The sequence below is a fragment of the Ascaphus truei genome, chromosome 4 (assembly GCF_040206685.1).
Source record: "Ascaphus truei isolate aAscTru1 chromosome 4, aAscTru1.hap1, whole genome shotgun sequence".
In the NCBI taxonomy this organism is placed as follows: domain Eukaryota; kingdom Metazoa; phylum Chordata; class Amphibia; order Anura; family Ascaphidae; genus Ascaphus; species Ascaphus truei.
This window is the reverse complement of record NC_134486.1, coordinates 154,474,422-154,496,267: the sequence shown is the minus strand read 5'-3', so window position 1 is coordinate 154,496,267 and position 21,846 is coordinate 154,474,422.

Genomic DNA, 21,846 nt, shown 5'->3' with positions numbered 1-21,846 from the left:
TCTGTGCTGAAGCAGGGCATTCTGGCAGCCAAGTGGCTTGACCTTTATTAGTGAGCCTGGTTACCCCCTCTCGGAACCACAGACTTAGAAATTTCCTGCTCATATACAGTGCATAAAATATATTTATATATATACCCTTATACACCATTTTAATAAAAAATATCACAAAATTCTTCTAAGTCCCTCGGGAAGAGTGAAAGATGCGCACGTTCATTTTCAGAGCTTCTAGACCTTCCCATAAGAAGTTAGCCAAAAAGTAGCTTCGAAAAACCCTTAGGTTAAGTTTCAGAGTTGCTTCTAATGTACCGAAGCTGGACTTAACATACTGTAATTTCACTCTCACAACATTATGGCTGGTTGGAGACAGTCCGAACCACAAGTACCGGGTCCATGGTTCTGGGCGTATACTGGGGGGACGGGGGGGACTCCCATTAACCCCTGACTATACCGGGGATACGCTTATCACAATGCCTTTCTGGTCTGTGCTGAAGCAGGGCATTCTGGCAGCCAAGTGGCTTGACCTTTATTAGTGAGCCTGGTTACCCCCTCTCGGAACCACAGACTTAGAAATTTCCTGCTCATATACAGTGCATAAAATATATTTATATATATACCCTTATACACCATTTTAATAAAAAATATCACAAAATTCTTCTAAGTCCCTCGGGAAGAGTGAAAGATGCGCACGTTCATTTTCAGAGCTTCTAGACCTTCCCATAAGAAGTTAGCCAAAAAGTAGCTTCGAAAAACGCTTAGGTTAAGTTTCAGAGTTGCTTCTAATGTACCGAAGCTGGACTTAACATACTGTAATTTCACTCTCACAACATTATGGCTGGTTGGAGACAGTCCGAACCACAAGTACCGGGTCCATGGTTCTGGGCGTATACTGGGGGGACGGGGACGACTCCCATTAACCCCTGACTATACCGGGGATACGCTTATCACAATGCCTTTCTGGTCTGTGCTGAAGCAGGGCATTCTGGCAGCCAAGTGGCTTGACCTTTATTAGTGAGCCTGGTTACCCCCTCTCGGAACAACAGACTTAGAAATCGCCAGCTCATATACAGTGCATAAAATATATTTATATATATACCCTTATACACCATTTTAAGAAAAAATATCACAAAATTCTTCTAAGTCCCTCGGGAAGAGTGAAAGACGCGCACGTTCATTTTCAGAGCTCCTAGACCTTCCTATAAGAAGTTAGCCAAAAAGTAGCTTCGAAAAACGCTTAGGTTAAGTTTCAGAGTTGCTTCTAATGTACCAAAGCTGGACGTAGACATAATTTCACTCTCACAACATTATGGCTGGTTGGAGACAGTCCGAACCACAAGTACCGGGTCCATGGTTCTGGGCGTATACTGGGGGGACGGGGGGGACTCCCATTAACCCCTGACTATACCGGGGATACGCTTATCACAATGCCTTTCTGGTCTGTGCTGAAGCAGGGCATTCTGGCAGCCAAGTGGCTTGACCTTTATTAGTGAGCCTGGTTACCCCCTCTCGGAACCACAGACTTAGAAATTTCCTGCTCATATACAGTGCATAAAATATATTTATATATATACCCTTATACACCATTTTAATAAAAAATATCACAAAATTCTTCTAAGTCCCTCGGGAAGAGTGAAAGATGCGCACGTTCATTTTCAGAGCTTCTAGACCTTCCCATAAGAAGTTAGCCAAAAAGTAGCTTCGAAAAACGCTTACAGTAGGTTAAGTTTCAGAGTTGCTTCTAATGTACCGAAGCTGGACTTAACATACTGTAATTTCACTCTCACAACATTATGGCTGGTTGGAGACAGTCCGAACCACAAGTACCGGGTCCATGGTTCTGGGCGTATACTGGGGGGACGGGGACGACTCCCATTAACCCCTGACTATACCGGGGATACGCTTATCACAATGCCTTTCTGGTCTGTGCTGAAGCAGGGCATTCTGGCAGCCAAGTGGCTTGACCTTTATTAGTGAGCCTGGTTACCCCCTCTCGGAACAACAGACTTAGAAATCGCCAGCTCATATACAGTGCATAAAATATATTTATATATATACCCTTATACACCATTTTAATAAAAAATATCACAAAATTCTTCTAAGTCCCTCGGGAAGAGTGAAAGACGCGCACGTTCATTTTCAGAGCTCCTAGACCTTCCTATAAGAAGTTAGCCAAAAAGTAGCTTCGAAAAACGCTTAGGTTAAGTTTCAGAGTTGCTTCTAATGTACCAAAGCTGGACGTAGACATAATTTCACTCTCACAACATTATGGCTGGTTGGAGACAGTCCGAACCACAAGTACCGGGTCCATGGTTCTGGGCGTATACTGGGGGGACGGGGGGGACTCCCATTAACCCCTGACTATACCGGGGATACGCTTATCACAATGCCTTTCTGGTCTGTGCTGAAGCAGGGCATTCTGGCAGCCAAGTGGCTTGACCTTTATTAGTGAGCCTGGTTACCCCCTCTCGGAACCACAGACTTAGAAATTTCCTGCTCATATACAGTGCATAAAATATATTTATATATATACCCTTATACACCATTTTAATAAAAAATATCACAAAATTCTTCTAAGTCCCTCGGGAAGAGTGAAAGATGCGCACGTTCATTTTCAGAGCTTCTAGACCTTCCCATAAGAAGTTAGCCAAAAAGTAGCTTCGAAAAACGCTTAGGTTAAGTTTCAGAGTTGCTTCTAATGTACCGAAGCTGGACTTAACATACTGTAATTTCACTCTCACAACATTATGGCTGGTTGGAGACAGTCCGAACCACAAGTACCGGGGCCATGGTTCTGGGCGTATACTGGGGGGACGGGGGGGACTCCCATTAACCCCTGACTATACCGGGGATACGCTTATCACAATGCCTTTCTGGTCTGTGCTGAAGCAGGGCATTCTGGCAGCCAAGTGGCTTGACCTTAATTAGTGAGCCTGGTTACCCCCTCTCGGAACCACAGACTTAGAAATCGCCAGCTCATATACAGTGCATAAAATATATTTATATATATACCCTTATACACCATTTTAATAAAAAATATCACAAAATTCTTCTAAGTACCTCGGGAAGAGTGAAAGACGCGCACGTTCATTTTCAGAGCTCCTAGACCTTCTAATAAGAAGTTAGCCAAAAAGTAGGTTCGAAAAACGCTTAGGTGAAGTTTCAGAGTTGCTTCTAATGTACCAAAGCTGGACTTAGACATAATTTCACTCTCACAACATTATGGCTGGTTGGAGACAGTCCGAACCACAAGTACCGGGTCCATGGTTCTGGGCGTATACTGGGGGGACGGGGACGACTCCCATTAACCCCTGACTATACCGGGGATACGCTTATCACAATGCCTTTCTGGTCTGTGCTGAAGCAGGGCATTCTGGCAGCCAAGTGGCTTGACCTTTATTAGTGAGCCTGGTTACCCCCTCTCGGAACAACAGACTTAGAAATCGCCAGCTCATATACAGTGCATAAAATATATTTATATATATACCCTTATACACCATTTTAATAAAAAATATCACAAAATTCTTCTAAGTCCCTCGGGAAGAGTGAAAGACGCGCACGTTCATTTTCAGAGCTCCTAGACCTTCCTATAAGAAGTTAGCCAAAAAGTAGCTTCGAAAAACGCTTAGGTTAAGTTTCAGAGTTGCTTCTAATGTACCAAAGCTGGACGTAGACATAATTTCACTCTCACAACATTATGGCTGGTTGGAGACAGTCCGAACCACAAGTACCGGGTCCATGGTTCTGGGCGTATACTGGGGGGACGGGGGGGACTCCCATTAACCCCTGACTATACCGGGGATACGCTTATCACAATGCCTTTCTGGTCTGTGCTGAAGCAGGGCATTCTGGCAGCCAAGTGGCTTGACCTTTATTAGTGAGCCTGGTTACCCCCTCTCGGAACCACAGACTTAGAAATTTCCTGCTCATATACAGTGCATAAAATATATTTATATATATACCCTTATACACCATTTTAATAAAAAATATCACAAAATTCTTCTACAGTAAGTCCCTCGGGAAGAGTGAAAGATGCGCACGTTCATTTTCAGAGCTTCTAGACCTTCCCATAAGAAGTTAGCCAAAAAGTAGCTTCGAAAAACGCTTAGGTTAAGTTTCAGAGTTGCTTCTAATGTACCGAAGCTGGACTTAACATACTGTAATTTCACTCTCACAACATTATGGCTGGTTGGAGACAGTCCGAACCACAAGTACCGGGTCCATGGTTCTGGGCGTATACTGGGGGGACGGGGGGGACTCCCATTAACCCCTGACTATACCGGGGATACGCTTATCACAATGCCTTTCTGGTCTGTGCTGAAGCAGGGCATTCTGGCAGCCAAGTGGCTTGACCTTAATTAGTGAGCCTGGTTACCCCCTCTCGGAACCACAGACTTAGAAATCGCCAGCTCATATACAGTGCATAAAATATATTTATATATATACCCTTATACACCATTTTAATAAAAAATATCACAAAATTCTTCTAAGTCCCTCGGGAAGAGTGAAAGATGCGCACGTTCATTTTCAGAGCTCCTAGACCTTCCCATAAGAAGTTAGCCAAAAAGTAGCTTCGAAAAACGCTTAGGTGAAGTTTCAGAGTTGCTTCTAATGTACCAAAGCTGGACTTAGACATAATTTCACTCTCACAACATTATGGCTGGTTGGAGACAGTCCGAACCACAAGTACCGGGTCCATGGTTCTGGGCGTATACTGGGGGGACGGGGACGACTCCCATTAACCCCTGACTATACCGGGGATACGCTTATCACAATGCCTTTCTGGTCTGTGCTGAAGCAGGGCATTCTGGCAGCCAAGTGGCTTGACCTTTATTAGTGAGCCTGGTTACCCCCTCTCGGAACAACAGACTTAGAAATCGCCAGCTCATATACAGTGCATAAAATATATTTATATATATACCCTTATACACCATTTTAATAAAAAATATCACAAAATTCTTCTAAGTCCCTCGGGAAGAGTGAAAGACGCGCACGTTCATTTTCAGAGCTCCTAGACCTTCCTATAAGAAGTTAGCCAAAAAGTAGCTTCGAAAAACGCTTAGGTTAAGTTTCAGAGTTGCTTCTAATGTACCAAAGCTGGACGTAGACATAATTTCACTCTCACAACATTATGGCTGGTTGGAGACAGTCCGAACCACAAGTACCGGGTCCATGGTTCTGGGCGTATACTGGGGGGACGGGGGGGACTCCCATTAACCCCTGACTATACCGGGGATACGCTTATCACAATGCCTTTCTGGTCTGTGCTGAAGCAGGGCATTCTGGCAGCCAAGTGGCTTGACCTTTATTAGTGAGCCTGGTTACCCCCTCTCGGAACCACAGACTTAGAAATTTCCTGCTCATATACAGTGCATAAAATATATTTATATATATACCCTTATACACCATTTTAATAAAAAATATCACAAAATTCTTCTACAGTAAGTCCCTCGGGAAGAGTGAAAGATGCGCACGTTCATTTTCAGAGCTTCTAGACCTTCCCATAAGAAGTTAGCCAAAAAGTAGCTTCGAAAAACGCTTAGGTTAAGTTTCAGAGTTGCTTCTAATGTACCGAAGCTGGACTTAACATACTGTAATTTCACTCTCACAACATTATGGCTGGTTGGAGACAGTCCGAACCACAAGTACCGGGTCCATGGTTCTGGGCGTATACTGGGGGGACGGGGGGGACTCCCATTAACCCCTGACTATACCGGGGATACGCTTATCACAATGCCTTTCTGGTCTGTGCTGAAGCAGGGCATTCTGGCAGCCAAGTGGCTTGACCTTAATTAGTGAGCCTGGTTACCCCCTCTCGGAACCACAGACTTAGAAATCGCCAGCTCATATACAGTGCATAAAATATATTTATATATATACCCTTATACACCATTTTAATAAAAAATATCACAAAATTCTTCTAAGTCCCTCGGGAAGAGTGAAAGATGCGCACGTTCATTTTCAGAGCTCCTAGACCTTCCCATAAGAAGTTAGCCAAAAAGTAGCTTCGAAAAACGCTTAGGTGAAGTTTCAGAGTTGCTTCTAATGTACCAAAGCTGGACTTAGACATAATTTCACTCTCACAACATTATGGCTGGTTGGAGACAGTCCGAACCACAAGTACCGGGTCCATGGTTCTGGGCGTATACTGGGGGGACGGGGACGACTCCCATTAACCCCTGACTATACCGGGGATACGCTTATCACAATGCCTTTCTGGTCTGTGCTGAAGCAGGGCATTCTGGCAGCCAAGTGGCTTGACCTTTATTAGTGAGCCTGGTTACCCCCTCTCGGAACCACAGACTTAGAAATCGCCAGCTCATATACAGTGCATAAAATATATTTATATATATATACCCTTATACACCATTTTAATAAAAAATATCACAAAATTCTTCTAAGTCCCTCGGGAAGAGTGAAAGACGCGCACGTTAATTTTCAGAGCTCCTAAACCTTCCTATAAGAAGTTAGCCAAAAAGTAGCTTCGAAAAACGCTTAGGTTAAGTTTCAGAGTTGCTTCTAATGTACCAAAGCTGGACTTAGACATAATTTCACTCTCACAACATTATGGCTGGTTGGAGACAGTCCGAACAACAAGTACCGGGTCCATGGTACTGGGCGTATACTGGGGGGACGGGGGGGACTCCCATTAACCCCTGACTATACCGGGGATACGCTTATCACAATGCCTTTCTGGTCTGTGCTGAAGCAGGGCATTCTGGCAGCCAAGTGGCTTGACCTTAATTAGTGAGCCTGGTTACCCCCTCTTGGAACCACAGACTTAGAAATCGCCAGCTCATATACAGTGCATAAAATATATTTATATATATACCCTTATACACCATTTTAATAAAAAATATCACAAAATTCTTCTAAGTCCCTCGGGAAGAGTGAAAGATGCGCACGTTCATTTTCAGAGCTCCTAGACCTTCCCATAAGAAGTTAGCCAAAAAGTAGCTTCGAAAAACGCTTAGGTGAAGTTTCAGAGTTGCTTCTAATGTACCAAAGCTGGACTTAGACATAATTTCACTCTCACAACATTATGGCTGGTTGGAGACAGTCCGAACCACAAGTACCGGGTCCATGGTTCTGGGCGTATACTGGGGGGACGGGGGGGACTCCCATTAACCCCTGACTATATCGGGGATACGCTTATCACAATGCCTTTCTGGTCTGTGCTGAAGCAGGGCATTCTGGCAGCCAAGTGGCTTGACCTTTATTAGTGAGCCTGGTTACCCCCTCTCGGAACCACAGACTTAGAAATTTCCTGCTCATATACAGTGCATAAAATATATTTATATATATACCCTTATACACCATTTTAATAAAAAATATCACAAAATTCTTCTAAGTCCCTCGGGAAGAGTGAAAGATGCGCACGTTCATTTTCAGAGCTTCTAGACCTTCCCATAAGAAGTTAGCCAAAAAGTAGCTTCGAAAAACGCTTAGGTTAAGTTTCAGAGTTGCTTCTAATGTACCGAAGCTGGACTTAACATACTGTAATTTCACTCTCACAACATTATGGCTGGTTGGAGACAGTCCGAACCACAAGTACCGGGTCCATGGTTCTGGGCGTATACTGGGGGGACGGGGGGGACTCCCATTAACCCCTGACTATACCGGGGATACGCTTATCACAATGCCTTTCTGGTCTGTGCTGAAGCAGGGCATTCTGGCAGCCAAGTGGCTTGACCTTAATTAGTGAGCCTGGTTACCCCCTCTCGGAACCACAGACTTAGAAATCGCCAGCTCATATACAGTGCATAAAATATATTTATATATATACCCTTATACACCATTTTAATAAAAAATATCACAAAATTCTTCTAAGTACCTCGGGAAGAGTGAAAGTCGCGCACGTTCATTTTCAGAGCTCCTAGACCTTCTAATAAGAAGTTAGCCAAAAAGTAGCTTCGAAAAACGCTTAGGTGAAGTTTCAGAGTTGCTTCTAATGTACCAAAGCTGGACTTAGACATAATTTCACTCTCACAACATTATGGCTGGTTGGAGACAGTCCGAACCACAAGTACCGGGTCCATGGTTCTGGGCGTATACTGGGGGGACGGGGACGACTCCCATTAACCCCTGACTATACCGGGGATACGCTTATTACAATGCCTTTCTGGTCTGTGCTGAAGCAGGGCATTCTGGCAGCCAAGTGGCTTGACCTTTATTAGTGAGCCTGGTTACCCCCTCTCGGAACAACAGACTTAGAAATCGCCAGCTCATATACAGTGCATAAAATATATTTATATATATACCCTTATACACCATTTTAATAAAAAATATCACAAAATTCTTCTAAGTCCCTCGGGAAGAGTGAAAGACGCGCACGTTCATTTTCAGAGCTCCTAGACCTTCCTATAAGAAGTTAGCCAAAAAGTAGCTTCGAAAAACGCTTAGGTTAAGTTTCAGAGTTGCTTCTAATGTACCAAAGCTGGACTTAGACATAATTTCACTCTCACAACATTATGGCTGGTTGGAGACAGTCCGAACCACAAGTACCGGGTCCATGGTTCTGGGCGTATACTGGGGGGACTGGGGGGACTCCCATTAACCCCTGACTATACCGGGGATACGCTTATCACAATGCCTTTCTGGTCTGTGCTGAAGCAGGGCATTCTGGCAGCCAAGTGGCTTGACCTTTATTAGTGAGCCTGGTTACCCCCTCTCGGAACCACAGACTTAGAAATTTCCTGCTCATATACAGTGCATAAAATATATTTATATATATACCCTTATACACCATTTTAATAAAAAATATCACAAAATTCTTCTAAGTCCCTCGGGAAGAGTGAAAGATGCGCACGTTCATTTTCAGAGCTTCTAGACCTTCCCATAAGAAGTTAGCCAAAAAGTAGCTTCGAAAAACGCTTAGGTTAAGTTTCAGAGTTGCTTCTAATGTACCGAAGCTGGACTTAACATACTGTAATTTCACTCTCACAACATTATGGCTGGTTGGAGACAGTCCGAACCACAAGTACCGGGTCCATGGTTCTGGGCGTATACTGGGGGGACGGGGGGGACTCCCATTAACCCCTGACTATACCGGGGATACGCTTATCACAATGCCTTTCTGGTCTGTGCTGAAGCAGGGCATTCTGGCAGCCAAGTGGCTTGACCTTAATTAGTGAGCCTGGTTACCCCCTCTCGGAACCACAGACTTAGAAATCGCCAGCTCATATACAGTGCATAAAATATGTTTATATATATACCCTTATACACCATTTTAATAAAAAATATCACAAAATTCTTCTAAGTCCCTCTGGAAGAGTGAAAGATGCGCACGTTCTTTTTCAGAGCTCCTAGACCTTCCCATAAGAAGTTAGCCAAAAAGTAGCTTCGAAAAACGCTTAGGTGAAGTTTCAGAGTTGCTTCTAATGTACCAAAGCTGGACTTAGACATAATTTCACTCTCACAACATTATGGCTGGTTGGAGACAGTCCGAACCACAAGTACCGGGTCCATGGTTCTGGGCGTATACTGGGGGGACGGGGACGACTCCCATTAACCCCTGACTATACCGGGGATACGCTTATCACAATGCCTTTCTGGTCTGTGCTGAAGCAGGGCATTCTGGCAGCCAAGTGGCTTGACCTTTATTAGTGAGCCTGGTTACCCCCTCTCGGAACCACAGACTTAGAAATCGCCAGCTCATATACAGTGCATAAAATATATTTATATATATATACCCTTATACACCATTTTAATAAAAAATATCACAAAATTCTTCTAAGTCCCTCGGGAAGAGTGAAAGACGCGCACGTTAATTTTCAGAGCTCCTAAACCTTCCTATAAGAAGTTAGCCAAAAAGTAGCTTCGAAAAACGCTTAGGTTAAGTTTCAGAGTTGCTTCTAATGTACCAAAGCTGGACGTAGACATAATTTCACTCTCACAACATTATGGCTGGTTGGAGACAGTCCGAACCACAAGTACCGGGTCCATGGTTCTGGGCGTATACTGGGGGGACGGGGACGACTCCCATTAACCCCTGACTATACCGGGGATACGCTTATTACAATGCCTTTCTGGTCTGTGCTGAAGCAGGGCATTCTGGCAGCCAAGTGGCTTGACCTTTATTAGTGAGCCTGGTTACCCCCTCTCGGAACAACAGACTTAGAAATCGCCAGCTCATATACAGTGCATAAAATATATTTATATATATACCCTTATACACCATTTTAATAAAAAATATCACAAAATTCTTCTAAGTCCCTCGGGAAGAGTGAAAGACGCGCACGTTCATTTTCAGAGCTCCTAGACCTTCCTATAAGAAGTTAGCCAAAAAGTAGCTTCGAAAAACGCTTAGGTTAAGTTTCAGAGTTGCTTCTAATGTACCAAAGCTGGACGTAGACATAATTTCACTCTCACAACATTATGGCTGGTTGGAGACAGTCCGAACCACAAGTACCGGGTCCATGGTTCTGGGCGTATACTGGGGGGACGGGGGGGACTCCCATTAACCCCTGACTATACCGGGGATACGCTTATCACAATGCCTTTCTGGTCTGTGCTGAAGCAGGGCATTCTGGCAGCCAAGTGGCTTGACCTTTATTAGTGAGCCTGGTTACCCCCTCTCGGAACCACAGACTTAGAAATTTCCTGCTCATATACAGTGCATAAAATATATTTATATATATACCCTTATACACCATTTTAATAAAAAATATCACAAAATTCTTCTAAGTCCCTCGGGAAGAGTGAAAGATGCGCACGTTCATTTTCAGAGCTTCTAGACCTTCCCATAAGAAGTTAGCCAAAAAGTAGCTTCGAAAAACGCTTAGGTTAAGTTTCAGAGTTGCTTCTAATGTACCGAAGCTGGACTTAACATACTGTAACTTCACTCTCACAACATTATGGCTGGTTGGAGACAGTCCGAACCACAAGTACCGGGTCCATGGTTCTGGGCGTATACTGGGGGGACGGGGGGGACTCCCATTAACCCCTGACTATACTGGGGATACGCTTATCACAATGCCTTTCTGGTCTGTGCTGAAGCAGGGCATTCTGGCAGCCAAGTGGCTTGACCTTAATTAGTGAGCCTGGTTACCCCCTCTCGGAACCACAGACTTAGAAATCGCCAGCTCATATATACTGTACAGTGCATAAAATATATTTATATATATACCCTTATACACCATTTTAATAAAAAATATCACAAAATTCTTCTAAGTCCCTCGGGAAGAGTGAAAGATGCGCACGTTCATTTTCAGAGCTCCTAGACCTTCCCATAAGAAGTTAGCCAAAAAGTAGCTTCGAAAAACGCTTAGGTGAAGTTTCAGAGTTGCTTCTAATGTACCAAAGCTGGACTTAGACATAATTTCACTCTCACAACATTATGGCTGGTTGGAGACAGTCCGAACCACAAGTACCGGGTCCATGGTTCTGGGCGTATACTGGGGGGACGGGGACGACTCCCATTAACCCCTGACTATACCGGGGATACGCTTATCACAATGCCTTTCTGGTCTGTGCTGAAGCAGGGCATTCTGGCAGCCAAGTGGCTTGACCTTTATTAGTGAGCCTGGTTACCCCCTCTCGGAACCACAGACTTAGAAATCGCCAGCTCATATACAGTGCATAAAATATATTTATATATATATACCCTTATACACCATTTTAATAAAAAATATCACAAAATTCTTCTAAGTCCCTCGGGAAGAGTGAAAGACGCGCACGTTAATTTTCAGAGCTCCTAAACCTTCCTATAAGAAGTTAGCCAAAAAGTAGCTTCGAAAAACGCTTAGGTTAAGTTTCAGAGTTGCTTCTAATGTACCAAAGCTGGACTTAGACATAATTTCACTCTCACAACATTATGGCTGGTTGGAGACAGTCCGAACCAAAAGTACCGGGTCCATGGTTCTGGGCGTATACTGGGTGGACGGGGGGGACTCCCATTAACCCCTGACTATACCGGGGATACGCTTATCACAATGCCTTTCTGGTCTGTGCTGAAGCAGGGCATTCTGGCAGCCAAGTGGCTTGACCTTAATTAGTGAGCCTGGTTACCCCCTCTTGGAACCACAGACTTAGAAATCGCCAGCTCATATACAGTGCATAAAATATATTTATATATATACCCTTATACACCATTTTAATAAAAAATATCACAAAATTCTTCTAAGTCCCTCGGGAAGAGTGAAAGACGCGCACGTTCATTTTCAGAGCTGCTAGACCTTCCCATAAGAAGTTAGCCAAAAAGTAGCTTCGAAAAACGCTTAGGTGAAGTTTCAGAGTTGCTTCTAATGTACCAAAGCTGGACTTAGACATAATTTCACTCTCACAACATTATGGCTGGTTGGAGACAGTCCGAACCACAAGTACCGGGTCCATGGTTCTGGGCGTATACTGGGGGGACGGGGGGGACTCCCATTAACCCCTGACTATACCGGGGATACGCTTATCACAATGCCTTTCTGGTCTGTGCTGAAGCAGGGCATTCTGGCAGCCAAGTGGCTTGACCTTTATTAGTGAGCCTGGTTACCCCCTCTCGGAACCACAGACTTAGAAATCGCCAGCTCATATACAGTGCATAAAATATATTTATATATATACCCTTATACACCATTTTAATAAAAAATATCACAAAATTCTTCTAAGTCCCTCGGGAAGAGTGAAAGACGCGCACGTTCATTTTCAGAGCTCCTAGACCTTCCTATAAGAAGTTAGCCAAAAAGTAGCTTCGAAAAAAGCTTAGGTTAAGTTTCAGAGTTGCTTCTAATGTACCAAAGCTGGACTTAGACATAATTTCACTCTCACAACATTATGGCTGGTTGGAGACAGTCCGAACCACAAGTACCGGGTCCATGGTTCTGGGCGTATACTGGGGGGACGGGGACGACTCCCATTAACCCCTGACTATACCGGGGATACGCTTATCACAATGCCTTTCTGGTCTGTGCTGAAGCAGGGCATTCTGGCAGCCAAGTGGCTTGACCTTTATTAGTGAGCCTGGTTACCCCCTCTCGGAACAACAGACTTAGAAATCGCCAGCTCATATACAGTGCATAAAATATATTTATATATATACCCTTATACACCATTTTAATAAAAAATATCACAAAATTCTTCTAAGTCCCTTGGGAAGAGTGAAAGATGCGCACGTTCATTTTCAGAGCTCTTAGACCTTCCCATAAGAAGTTAGCCAAAAAGTAGCTTCGAAAAACGCTTAGGTTAAGTTTCAGAGTTGCTTCTAATATACCAAAGCTGGACTTAACATAATTTCACTCTCACAACATTATGGCTTTTTGGAGACAGTCCGAACCACAAGTACCGGGTCCATGGTTCTGGGCGTATACTGGGGGGACGGGGGGGACTCCCATTAACCCCTGACTATACCGGGGATACGCTTATCACAATGCCTTTCTGGTCTGTGCTGAAGCAGGGCATTCTGGCAGCCAAGTGGCTTGACCTTAATTAGTGAGCCTGGTTACCCCCTCTCGGAACCACAGACTTAGAAATCGCCAGCTCATATACAGTGCATAAAATATATTTATATATATACCCTTATACACCATTTTAATAAAAAATATCACAAAATTCTTCTAAGTCCCTCGGGAAGAGTGAAAGATGCGCACGTTCATTTTCAGAGCTCCTAGACCTTCCCATAAGAAGTTAGCCAAAAAGTAGCTTCGAAAAACGCTTAGGTGAAGTTTCAGAGTTGCTTCTAATGTACCAAAGCTGGACTTAGACATAATTTCACTCTCACAGCATTATGGCTGGTTGGAGACAGTCCGAACCACAAGTACCGGGTCCATGGTTCTGGGCGTATACTGGGGGGACGGGGACGACTCCCATTAACCCCTGACTATACCGGGGATACGCTTATCACAATGCCTTTCTGGTCTGTGCTGAAGCAGGGCATTCTGGCAGCCAAGTGGCTTGACCTTAATTAGTGAGCCTGGTTACCCCCTCTCGGAACCACAGACTTAGAAATCGCCAGCTCATATACAATGCATAAAATATATTTATATATATACCCTTATACACCATTTTAATAAAAAATATCACAAAATTCTTCTAAGTCCCTGGGGAAGAGTGAAAGACGCGCACGTTCATTTTCAGAGCTCCTAGACCTTCCCATAAGAAGTTAGCCAAAAAGTAGCTTCGAAAAACGCTTAGGTGAAGTTTCAGAGTTGCTTCTAATGTACCAAAGCTGGACTTAGACATAATTTCACTCTCACAACATTATGGCTGGTTGGAGACAGTCCGAACCACAAGTACCGGGTCCATGGTTCTGGGCGTATACTGGGGGGACGGGGGGGGACTCCCATTAACCCCTGACTATACCGTGGATACGCTTATCACAATGCCTTTCTGGTCTGTGCTGAAGCAGGGCATTCTGGCAGCCAAGTGGCTTGACCTTAATTAGTGAGCCTGGTTACCCCCTCTCGGAACCACAGACTTAGAAATCGCCAGCTCATATACAGTGCATAAAATATATTTATATATATACCCTTATACACCATTTTAATTAAAAATATCACAAAATTCTTCTAAGTCCCTCGGGAAGAGTGAAAGACGCGCACGTTCATTTTCAGAGCTCCTAGACCTTCCTATAAGAAGTTAGCCAAAAAGTAGCTTCGAAAAACGCTTAGGTTAAGTTTCAGAGTTGCTTCTAATGTACCAAAGCTGGACTTAGACATAATTTCACTCTCACAACATTATGGCTGGTTGGAGACAGTCCGAACCACAAGTTCCGGGTCCATGGTTCTGGGCGTATACTGGGGGGACGGGGGGGACTCCCATTAACCCCTGACTATACCGTGGATACGCTTATCACAATGCCTTTCTGGTCTGTGCTGAAGCAGGGCATTCTGGCAGCCAAGTGGCTTGACCTTAATTAGTGAGCCTGGTTACCCCCTCTCGGAACCACAGACTTAGAAATCGCCAGCTCATATACAGTGCATAAAATATATTTATATATATACCCTTATACACCATTTTAATAAAAAATATCACAAAATTCTTCTAAGTCCCTGGGGAAGAGTGAAAGACGCGCACGTTCATTTTCAGAGCTCCTAGACCTTCTAATAAGAAGTTAGCCAAAAAGTAGCTTCGAAAAACGCTTAGGTGAAGTTTCAGAGTTGCTTCTAATGTACCAAAGCTGGACTTAGACATAATTTCACTCTCACAACATTATGGCTGGTTGGAGACAGTCCGAACCACAAGTTCCGGGTCCATGGTTCTGGGCGTATACTGGGGGGACGGGGGGGACTCCCATTAACCCCTGACTATACCGTGGATACGCTTATCACAATGCCTTTCTGGTCTGTGCTGAAGCAGGGCATTCTGGCAGCCAAGTGGCTTGACCTTAATTAGTGAGCCTGGTTACCCCCTCTCGGAACAACAGACTTAGAAATCGCCAGCTCATATACAGTGCATAAAATATATTTATATATATACCCTTATACAGCATTTTAATAAAAAATATCACAAAATTCTTCTAAGTCCCTCGGGAAGAGTGAAAGATGCGCACGTTCATTTTGAGAGCTCCTAGACCTTCCCATAAGAAGTTAGCCAAAAAGTAGCTTCGAAAAACGCTTAGGTGAAGTATCAGAGTTGCATCTAATGTACCAAAGCTGGACTTAGACATAATTTCACTCTCACAACATTATGGCTGGTTGGAGACAGTCCGAACCACAAGTACCGGGTCCATGGTTCTGGGCGTATACTGGGGGGACGGGGGGGACTCCCATTAACCCCTGACTATACCGTGGATACGCTTATCACAATGCCTTTCTGGTCTGTGCTGAAGCAGGGCATTCTGGCAGCCAAGTGGCTTGACCTTAATTAGTGAGCCTGGTTACCCCCTCTCGGAACCACAGACTTAGAAATCGCCAGCTCATATACAGTGCATAAAATATATTTATATATATATACCCTTATACACCATTTTAATAAAAAATATCACAAAATTCTTCTAAGTACCTCGGGAAGAGTGAAAGACGCGCACGTTCATTTTCAGAGCTCCTAGACCTTCTAATAAGAAGTTAGCCAAAAAGTAGCTTCGAAAAACGCTTAGGTGAAGTTTCAGAGTTGCTTCTAATGTACCAAAGCTGGACTTAGACATAATTTCACTCTCACAACATTATGGCTGGTTGGAGACAGTCCGAACCACAAGTACCGGGTCCATGGTTCTGGGCGTATACTGGGGGGACGGGGGGGACTCCCATTAACCCCTGACTATACCGGGGATACGCTTATCACAATGCCTTTCTGGTATGTGCTGAAGCAGGGCATTCTGGCAGCCAAGTGGCTTGACCTTAATTAGTGAGCCTGGTTACCCCCTCTTGGAACCACAGACTTAGAAATCGCCAGCTCATATACAGTGCATAAAATATATTTATATATATACCCTTATACACCATTTTAATAAAAAATATCACAAAATTCTTCTAAGTCCCTCGGGAAGAGTGAAAGACGCGCACGTTCATTTTCAGAGCTCCTAGACCTTCCCATAAGAAGTTAGCCAAAAAGTAGCTTCGAAAAACGCTTAGGTGAAGTTTCAGAGTTGCTTCTAATGTACCAAAGCTGGACTTAGACATAATTTCACTCTCACAACATTATGGCTGGTTGGAGACAGTCCGAACCACAAGTACCGGGTCCATGGTTCTGGGCGTATACTGGGGGGACGGGGGGGACTCCCATTAACCCCTGACTATACCGGGGATACGCTTATCACAATGCCTTTCTGGTCTGTGCTGAAGCAGGGCATTCTGGCAGCCAAGTGGCTTGACATTTATTAGTGAGCCTGGTTACCCCCTCTCGGAACCACAGACTTAGAAATCGCCAGCTCATATACAGTGCATAAAATATATTTATATATATACCCTTATACACCATTTTAATAAAAAATATCACAAAATTCTTCTAAGTCCCTCGGGAAGAGTGAAAGACGCGCACGTTCATTTTCAGAGCTCCTAGACCTTCCTATAAGAAGTTAGCCAAAAAGTAGCTTCGAAAAACGCTTAGGTTAAGTTTCAGAGTTGCTTCTAATGTACCAAAGCTGGACTTAGACATAATTTCACTCTCACAACATTATGGCTGGTTGGAGACAGTCCGAACCACAAGTACCGGGTCCATGGTTCTGGGCGTATACTGGGGGGACGGGGACGACTCCCATTAACCCCTGACTATACCGGGGATACGCTTATCACAATGCCTTTCTGGTCTGTGCTGAAGCAGGGCATTCTGGCAGCCAAGTGGCTTGACCTTTATTAGTGAGCCTGGTTACCCCCTCTCGGAACAACAGACTTAGAAATCGCCAGCTCATATACAGTGCATAAAATATATTTATATATATACCCTTATACAGCATTTTAATAAAAAATATCACAAAATTCTTCTAAGTCCCTCGGGAAGAGTGAAAGATGCGCACGTTCATTTTCAGAGCTCCTAGACCTTCCCATAAGAAGTTAGCCAAAAAGTAGCTTCGAAAAACGCTTAGGTGAAGTTTCAGAGTTGCTTCTAATGTACCAAAGCTGGACTTAGACATAATTTCACTCTCACAACATTATGGCTGGTTGGAGACAGTCCGAACCACAAGTACCGGGTCCATGGTTCTGGGCGTATACTGGGGGGACGGGGGGGACTCCCATTAACCCCTGACTATACCGTGGATACGCTTATCACAATGCCTTTCTGGTCTGTGCTGAAGCAGGGCATTCTGGCAGCCAAGTGGCTTGACCTTAATTAGTGAGCCTGGTTACCCCCTCTCGGAACCACAGACTTAGAAATCGCCAGCTCATATACAGTGCATAAAATATATTTATATATATACCCTTATACACCATTTTAATAAAAAATATCACAAAATTCTTCTAAGTACCTCGGGAAGAGTGAAAGACGCGCACGTTCATTTTCAGAGCTCCTAGACCTTCTAATAAGAAGTTAGCCAAAAAGTAGCTTCGAAAAACGCTTAGGTGAAGTTTCAGAGTTGCTTCTAATGTACCAAAGCTGGACTTAGACATAATTTCACTCTCACAACATTATGGCTGGTTGGAGACAGTCCGAACCACAAGTACCGGGTCCATGGTTCTGGGCGTATACTGGGGGGACGGGGGGGACTCCCATTAACCCCTGACTATACCGGGGATACGCTTATCACAATGCCTTTCTGGTCTGTGCTGAAGCAGGGCATTCTGGCAGCCAAGTGGCTTGACCTTAATTAGTGAGCCTGGTTACCCCCTCTCGGAACAACAGACTTAGAAATCGCAAGCTCATATACAGTGCATAAAATATATTTATATATATACCCTTATACACCATTTTAATAAAAAATATCACAAAATTCTTCTAAGTCCCTCGGGAAGAGTGAAAGATGCGCACGTTCATTTTCAGAGCTCCTAGACCTTCCCATAAGAAGTTAGCCAAAAAGTAGCTTCGAAAAACGCTTAGGTGAAGTTTCAGAGTTGCTTCTAATGTACCAAAGCTGGACTTAGACATAATTTCACTCTCACAACATTATGGCTGGTTGGAGACAGTCCGAACCACAAGTACCGGGTCCATGGTTCTGGGCGTATACTGGGGGGACGGGGACGACTCCCATTAACCCCTTACTATACCGGGGATACGCTTATCACAATGCCTTTCTGGTCTGTGCTGAAGCAGGGCAGTCTGGCAGCCAAGTGGCTTGACCTTAATTAGTGAGCCTGGTTACCCCCTCTCGGAACCACAGACTTAGAAATCGCCAGCTCATATACAGTGCATAAAATATATTTATATATATACCCTTATACACCATTTTAATAAAAAATATCACAAAATTCTTCTAAGTACCTCGGGAAGAGTGAAAGACGCGCACGTTCATTTTCAGAGCTCCTAGACCTTCTAATAAGAAGTTAGCCAAAAAGTAGCTTCGAAAAACGCTTAGGTGAAGTTTCAGAGTTGCTTCTAATGTACCAAAGCTGGACTTAGACATAATTTCACTCTCACAACATTATGGCTGGTTGGAGACAGTCCGAACCACAAGTACCGGGTCCATGGTTCTGGGCGTATACTGGGGGGACGGGGACGACTCCCATTAACCCCTGACTATACCGGGGATACGCTTATCACAATGCCTTTCTGGTCTGTGCTGAAGCAGGGCATTCTGGCAGCCAAGTGGCTTGACCTTTATTAGTGAGCCTGGTTACCCCCTCTCGGAACAACAGACTTAGAAATCGCCAGCTCATATACAGTGCATAAAATATATTTATATATATACCCTTATACACCATTTTAATAAAAAATATCACAAAATTCTTCTAAGTCCCTCGGGAAGAGTGAAAGACGCGCACATTCATTTTCAGAGCTCCTAGACCTTCCTATAAGAAGTTAGCCAAAAAGTAGCTTCGAAAAACGCTTAGGTTAAGTTTCAGAGTTGCTTCTAATGTACCAAAGCTGGACTTAGACATAATTTCACTCTCACAACATTATGGCTGGTTGGAGACAGTCCGAACCACAAGTACCGGGTCCATGGTTCTGGGCGTATATTGGGGGGACGGGGGGGACTCCCATTAACCCCTGACTATACCGGGGATACGCTTATCACAATGCCTTTCTGGTCTGTGCTGAAGCAGGGCATTCTGGCAGCCAAGTGGCTTGACCTTAATTTGTGAGCCTGGTTACCCCCTCTCGGAACAACAGACTTAGAAATCGCCAGCTCATATACAGTGCATAAAATATATTTATATATATACCCTTATACACCATTTTAATAAAAAATATCACAAAATTCTTCTAAGTCCCTCGGGAAGAGTGAAAGACGCGCACGTTCATTTTCAGAGCTCCTAGACCTTCCTATAAGAAGTTAGCCAAAAAGTAGCTTCGAAAAACGCTTAGGTTAAGTTTCAGGGTTGCTTCTAATGTACCGAAGCTGGACTTAGACATAATTTCACTCTCACAACATTATGGCTGGTTGGAGACAGTCCGAACCACAAGTACCGGGTCCATGGTTCTGGGCGTATACTGGGGGGACGGGGGGGACTCCCATTAACCCCTGACTATACCGGGATACGCTTATCACAATGCCTTTCTGGTCTGTGCTGAAGCAGGGCATTCTGGCAGCCAAGTGGCTTGACCTTAATTAGTGAGCCTGGTTACCCCCTCTCGGAACCACAGACTTAGAAATCGCCAGCTCATATACAGTGCATAAAATATATTTATATATATACCCTTATACACCATTTTAATAAAAAATATCACAAAATTCTTCTAAGTCCCTCGGGAAGAGTGAAAGACGCGCACGTTCATTTTCAGAGCTCCTAGACCTTCCCATAAGAAGTTAGCCAAAAAGTAGCTTCGAAAAACGCTTAGGTGAAGTTTCAGAGTTGCTTCTAATGTACCAAAGCTGGACTTAGACATAATTTCACTCTCACAACATTATGGCTGGTTGGAGACAGTCCGAACCACAAGTACCGGGTCCATGGTTCTGGGCGTATACTGGGGGGACGGGGGGGACTCCCATTAACCCCTGACTATACCGTGGATACGCTTATCACAATGCCTTTCTGGTCTGTGCTGAAGCAGGGCATTCTGGCAGCCAAGTGGCTTGACCTTAATTAGTGAGCCTGGTTACTCCCTCTCGGAACCACAGACTTAGAAATCGCCAGCTCATATACAGTGCATAAAATATATTTATATATATACCCTTATACACCATTTTAATAAAAAATATCACAAAATTCTTCTAAGTCCCTCGGGAAGAGTGAAAGACGCGCACGTTCATTTTCAGAGCTCCTAGACCTTCCTATAAGAAGTTAGCCAAAAAGTAGCTTCGAAAAACGCTTAGGTTAAGTTTCAGGGTTGCTTCTAATGTACCGAAGCTGGACTTAGACATAATTTCACTCTCACAACATTATGGCTGGTTGGAGACAGTCCGAACCACAAGTACCGGGTCCATGGTTCTGGGCGTATACTGGGGGGACGGGGGGGACTCCCATTAACCCCTGACTATACCGGGATACGCTTATCACAATGCCTTTCTGGTCTGTGCTGAAGCAGGGCATTCTGGCAGCCAAGTGGCTTGACCTTAATTAGTGAGCCTGGTTACCCCCTCTCGGAACCACAGACTTAGAAATCGCCAGCTCATATACAGTGCATAAAATATATTTATATATATACCCTTATACACCATTTTAATAAAAAATATCACAAAATTCTTCTAAGTCCCTCGGGAAGAGTGAAAGACGCGCACGTTCATTTTCAGAGCTCCTAGACCTTCCCATAAGAAGTTAGCCAAAAAGTAGCTTCGAAAAACGCTTAGGTGAAGTTTCAGAGTTGCTTCTAATGTACCAAAGCTGGACTTAGACATAATTTCACTCTCACAACATTATGGCTGGTTGGAGACAGTCCGAACCACAAGTACCGGGTCCATGGTTCTGGGCGTATACTGGGGGGACGGGGGGGACTCCCATTAACCCCTGACTATACCGTGGATACGCTTATCACAATGCCTTTCTGGTCTGTGCTGAAGCAGGGCATTCTGGCAGCCAAGTGGCTTGACCTTAATTAGTGAGCCTGGTTACTCCCTCTCGGAACCACAGACTTAGAAATCGCCAGCTCATATACAGTGCATAAAATATATTTATATATATACCCTTATACACCATTTTAATAAAAAATATCACAAAATTCTTCTAAGTACCTCGGGAAGAGTGAAAGACGCGCACGTTCATTTTCAGAGCTCCTAGACCTTCTAATAAGAAGTTAGCCAAAAAGTAGCTTCGAAAAACGCTTAGGTGAAGTTTCAGAGTTGCTTCTAATGTACCAAAGCTGGACTTAGACATAATTTCACTCTCACAACATTATGGCTGGTTGGAGACAGTCCGAACCACAAGTACCGGGTCCATGGTTCTGGGCGTATACTGG